The following is a 6,176-nucleotide window of genomic DNA, read 5'->3' on the forward strand; positions in this document are numbered from 1 at the left end:
GATTAGAAATCTGAATCAAAATATTTGTCAAACCGTTTTGATCGGGTAGTTTCACGTGTAGACGGCTCAGAGATGAACTGTTTGTCAAATACCAAACATTTCCGAAATTGGTAGGGAAACTTTGTGACAGAATGTTTCTCGTGTGGACGTACCATAACCCTGAGGTTAAATCTCGAGGGTACACGAGAAGGTTTGATGGCGTGAATAACGCTGCTTTCAAAAGTGGGAGACGACCCCGGTTCAATAGTTCTTTTCATTCTCCTCTGCCTCCTCGTTTTGGGGGCAAACAAACGTAGAAACACAAGAACATGCTCCAAGAATCCTGAATTTGACAAGCTATTTTTCGTTGAAAACTTATGGATGATCCATTCTAATAACCTAAAAACACTAAACACTTTATACATCCAAATAGTGATAAACAGAAAGCTATATATGGTTTACTTATGGCATACCAGCCAATTTTGATCATCATCCTTTTCCATTAAACTGTGAAAAAAAGCCAATGTTGAGGTTAAAGACGTAATGCTATTCAGGCTAGTCATCAAATGCTTGCAAAACTGTGCATTTCCTAGCAATATTTGGTTGGGAAACGATGAATGACAAAGTGCTGATGCGTTGTCAATTAAGCTCCTGTAAAATGATTATTTATATGTCATAATTGTTCGGAATTTTACCCATAGAGAATTTGAAACATCTCCCAGAAGAGTTGATGTCTTATTGATTATAAAAGAGTATTTGTTGAATAGTTGTTCACTTTATAATCTCTTGATAGTCTGGTAAATTTTAGGGGCCCAAGAGGGCATAATAGTAGATGATGCTCAGTTTGTCAGGAGCACAGTTTTGTACTTTTTTCGTCGACATTGATGATACCTTTGAAGGAAGCTCAAAAATAGTGTTGTTAAAGGTAAACCAACACCTTTAAAAAAATCTTAATGACAAATGGAAGTAGTTCAAAGTTTCCATTTTTTGCACTTGTCTTCGCAGTGCATAATCAACTCCCATTTGCTAAAAATGAATTCCATAAGGTATACTGATGGGATCGATAAAAATAATCACGGAAGGTTGCGAATAGGGCTACCAATTTACATTTTCAGTGGAATATGGTATCACTAGCGGAACGTCATAAACCCGCTAGTTAGTCACAAAAATAACCCTGACTTTTCTTGATCAAACCAGGGTTGCTTTTTTAGTCAACGCTAACCTTTCACCTTATGATGGAAAGGGTGGTGCTTTGACTTTCTTAGCTTTCTGGCAATCCTGATTTTGAAAATTTATTTGATCCCATCACTACTGGATACACTTTTACATATTTTGAGTTGAGTTTCCTGTACAAAAACAATAAACAAAAAACACTATAAGTTTTAGTGCAAATGATAGCTCAATGGACGCGATTACATTTTTAAATTTGGTTGCTATGTAAGCAAACGTGAGCGTTTTCAAAATCGTTCAATTTGCTGCCTTTAAATATTTGTAGGGCGTATGTTGGCGTTGATCCAGTACTAGGATTTAAGTCATATTTGGACTATTTTTTGACTAAAATTCCCCATCAACCTTATATTCAGGCCAAATCAGCCAACTTTAATTCGGTGGTCGATCAAATAATATATATAAATAAAAGTTAAGTAAAATGAATAAATTCCTCCTCTTGAACTGCTGAGATTCCAATCCCAGTAGCAGTAAGGAATACTGATGGGAAAAGGGCAAGTAGCAGTCATCACAGACACCCAAGTACTACTTCTTTAGAAGCAAAGCTTGGCCAAGTACTAGAACTTGCGCAAGCTTAACACAAGCAGAGATCAACTGTTGACGAAGGGAGCCCAGACGGTTAGCTGAGGAAAACCGCAAAATTGGGAGTTTTTGTTTATGAGCTGAAGTCAGATTGCCAGAAACAAACCAGTCATTGAACCAAAGCCACGTTGCTGCGTCACTGTTGGTGCACATTATTGCTTTTCTTGTATAAGCTGACTTAATTTGCCCTGATGTAAAACTTCTTGTTCAAGTTTGGCCACACCATTTTCCCCTCATGTTTCTGTGCACAAACCCAAGTTGGGGCAAGTTCCCTACTTGGGCAAGTAAAGCGCCGGACTACTTGCCCTGTCGGTGCTTGCTTCACATCAGTAGTAAGGAAGTCATCAAAAAAAAAGATCTAATCAACGGACTTCTAGAGATGTGGACGGCAAAAATTTCTTATATCCTAAACCGCTCACTTTATTCCAAATGAGCACTTGATATGAACACAAGATCTTGTTGAATAGATGAATTTGGACAAGTAACGTTCAATAGTTCACATTAATACGGCGATGTAGTTTCACGTTATTGAAAGACATCATTTTTATCTTGCAAACCTCTCCAAGAAATCTTGAAATCCATGATCAGCCAAATCCGGAAAAATGAGAATAGGAAAACTGCGTCATGATATGTAATGTCCAAGTCACATACAAAAGTTGGGGCCTTGTATCAAATACAGGGAATACAGGGCACTAATACAAAACAATGGCTGAACCTTGCTTGATGCGAGAATAGGGTAAACACTTGCTTTCATTGGCAAAAACCTACATTTCAGTATTTAGTAACTCATGAATAGTCTCTCAAAAGCAAAGCCGTATTCAAGGCGAATTTTCTACTAGCTGGCCTCTATGTTCCTCACAGATCTTTCGTTTAGATGTTGGCACCCAACACAATTGATAGAATAGACACAGAATAGCTAGTTAGTCAACTACGGGGGCATTCTTTGCGTGAAGTTTATAAAAATGAGGCTTGAAGAAAGTCAACAAGGTCAAGACACCTTGAATGCGTTCGCCCATTTAATGCCGTTGAGTTTGAAGAAAAGAGATTCTCTTCACAAAAGAGGGCATGACGAAATGGTAAACAGGTATTTGGTGTTGACCGATCAACTTTTTGAGATTCCAGCTTGAATAAAATGCATGCAAAGAACGCCGCCCCTTTTAGGATTCAGCAGCTTTAGGCATGGAGTCCGTCAGTAGTGGAGTGGAAAGCTCAGTCAAAGATGGAACGTCTTTCAGTGAGGTTGTGTAGAGCTATGCATTACCTCCTGTTCCAATGCATTCCTGCTGAGAGAGTGCTCAATCAATTCCAACTTCATGTTAAAGTACTCAATTAGGAGGTAACGCAATATTGAAATGTAGCAAGGTTTCAGACAACTGTCCTCTCCACTACTGCCACATTACATGCCTTACATCACAAAATGCAAGCAAAATGTAAACAAGGTCTGTCATTGGTTGAAAGTGTGAGTAAGCAAAGTCAGAGGAGTAAGCAATCCCCGTCAAAGAGAAAAGACAATAGAGGCTTGAAATTCAAACTGAAGGGAAATTGTCATTTTTAAGGTCAAAGTTTCAGATGTTCCAGTCTCTAATTTTGTCCAAAAAATGTTACTACAATGTGACACTTTTGTAGCCATTTTAGAATCAATCACATGTAGAATCATTTTTGCATCATACTCTGCATTTGAAGGAAAAATATGTTCAGACCAGTACATAACTTTCAAGCTAAAGTCGGCAAATCTCCTATGAACTGTAAACTTGATGATTGTCCAAATGCAAAAAAACTCCAAATTGCCCCCATGCTAGATTTCAAAGAAGATTGTCTCTTCTTTCATTTAATGATCATGTATTGAACAAAATTGAATGGCTAAGATAAATACAAAAAAGAATGTTTCACCTGAAATGACTTTGGTAAAGAATTGGCCCAAAGTATAATTACTCACCCTTGGAAAATTATGAATTATCAAAGCTGCCAAGCCTCTATTGAATACACGAGTGGCAAATGGCTTGAAACTTGGATTCCGGCCACTCGTGAACACAGCGCCATGAAATGAGATTTTTAATGGTGGCGTTTGGTTACCTCTGCGTACTGCGTACTGGAGAGGAACTTTATACCGCTGAAAACCAGTCCTTGTTAAAGAAAATGCTTTGAATGCTCCCACACATCATTATCAGTTGGTTCTCAAGCCATTATTGGCAAATTACAGGGTGGGCAATTCAGAGAATTAGGCAAAGTTCTGGACACCTAGTGATCAAAAGCATCCAAAAGTCGACAAAGATTGACAAAGTGAGTATAAATTGTATGAAATTTATGTATGGTGTCCAGAAGTAGATAAGCAGGCAATAATCCATAATCATCCAATCAATTCATCAAAACAAATTGAACCACCATTAAACCATAAAACACAATCTTTAACAAACAAAAGTACACATTTAGAATCATTAAAAACCTTTTAAAATGAGATTCAGTTGAAAAAGTTGAAAATAGGGGGTATTTTTCATGTCGGAAATTTCTTCTGTTTTCAGGAGATCATGAGTGCATTTCTCAAGCTGTTAATCAATTTCTAGGTATGGTAGGAGTATTTGGTGGCCAAGTTAAGCAAAAGCCACGCCTCAAAAGTTGTAGTTGCTTAATGGTTCCTTCACATACCCTCATGGAGTTTGAGCGGAAAGTGCAAATAACACTATAACATTCCAAGCTTTTATTGATTGGATTTTTTCCCAATATGCTATAAATATGCTTTTAATACCAAATCTAGAGCGGCTATAGGCAAGTTATATTTCTTCAGGTGATAATAAGAGGACTTTAAACCAGGCAAAAATGGTGCCTTTCTTTTTTTTAGGTAAAATTGAACATTTGAGAGCATTGAGCTTATACCTAAAACTTATCTTGCATTCCAATTACTGTGTGAACTGATATCAATTCAAAGTGTACAATTGCACTGGATATTTCACTTGTAGTAATCTGTTTTTCAATCCATAATCTTATCTGAATCACGCTTACATGACTTTGGTTGTTGAATCAATGAATGAACACACCATGCATAAGTGTTAAGTTAAGCTTTGCCAGCAATCAAACCTACTTTTTAACAATCGTCTGTAAAATATGTCAAACGTTTTTGCCATAGTTTGTAAGGATTTATTTTACCTCTGGCATCTTCAATGAGCAATTTTTGGTAATCAAATATATGTTTTAAAATACTTATTTGCATAGCATTACAGTACTAAAGATTCGTAATTTCTAAATTGGGCTGTTATGAAAGAAAGAAGAAACATTTATTTCAAAGAATTCTTGTTATGCTGAAGCTTAGGCCACAGATCTCAATGACTTATTTCAGTTTCAAAATAACAATTTAAGCAACATTATGCAGTATTTTCAGTTTTAATAATTTGTAGCTTTGGCTATTTTTGACACTTCTGGACAAAACAATTCCTCCCTGTTCCTTGAAGTGAAAATTAAACCAGACCAGCTGTTCAAAAAAGTGACGAAACCTTGAAATGATTGACTGAACCTCTCAGTGGTTTAATGCTCCCAACTTTATCAGATCAAACTGGAGTTATTCTTATTTCAACCTTTTGAACAGGCCATTATCTCACCATAAATGCGCCCCAGATTTGATAAGGCTCCGCCCCTCGGGTACAGATACACTTTAAGGATTGATTTACGCCACCCTGGGAATTGGGGCCCGTCTGACGGCCCACTGAGTTGTTAGTTGTGAACGCTTACTCTTTTCCTACTGTTTTTTAATGAGAGATTTCGTTATTCGGGCGAAGTACCGAGAACTGATGGGTTGAATGAAGTCTTTGAAGTCAGATTCAACAGCTAAAAAAAAGTCCTGGACCACAAAGTGGCGCCTTCTGACTCAAAGGCTACCTAAGAGATTAAGATACAAACTAAATGGGCGGCATTAATTCTTTTTCTTCATTTCAGGTTGCTAATTTCCAAACTGACAAGTGTTATTCTTTTTTGAGAAAGGCACTCAATGCTAAACATAATCATGGAAAATGCATAGCACCACTTTACCATATTAACTTATTTATCAATTGACTCCAGTTTTTCAAATCAGTTTTTTCATGTAATACATATTTGATATCAAAATACTCCCTTGAAACATACCATTGTTGATTTATATGGTTTTATTCAGGTTTACTATACTTTAATTCCTACTCTTGCACTTGTAGTTTTCTGGATTATGATAGGTTATGTCCAGGGCTTGAACTGTCACTTTTTAGAATAAGTAACCTGTTACCATTGCCTTTACCCATTACTTTTGCAGCTATAACTGCGATAAAATGCTTATGCCATATTTTAAAATTCTGTAAATATGACATGAAACAAACAACTCCTGCAATTATTCATTTGAACCCACTTTCATTTGAAGTCATTGCATTTGA

Source organism: Tigriopus californicus, chromosome 5 (genome assembly GCF_007210705.1).
Source record: "Tigriopus californicus strain San Diego chromosome 5, Tcal_SD_v2.1, whole genome shotgun sequence".
NCBI classification, from domain to species: domain Eukaryota; kingdom Metazoa; phylum Arthropoda; class Copepoda; order Harpacticoida; family Harpacticidae; genus Tigriopus; species Tigriopus californicus.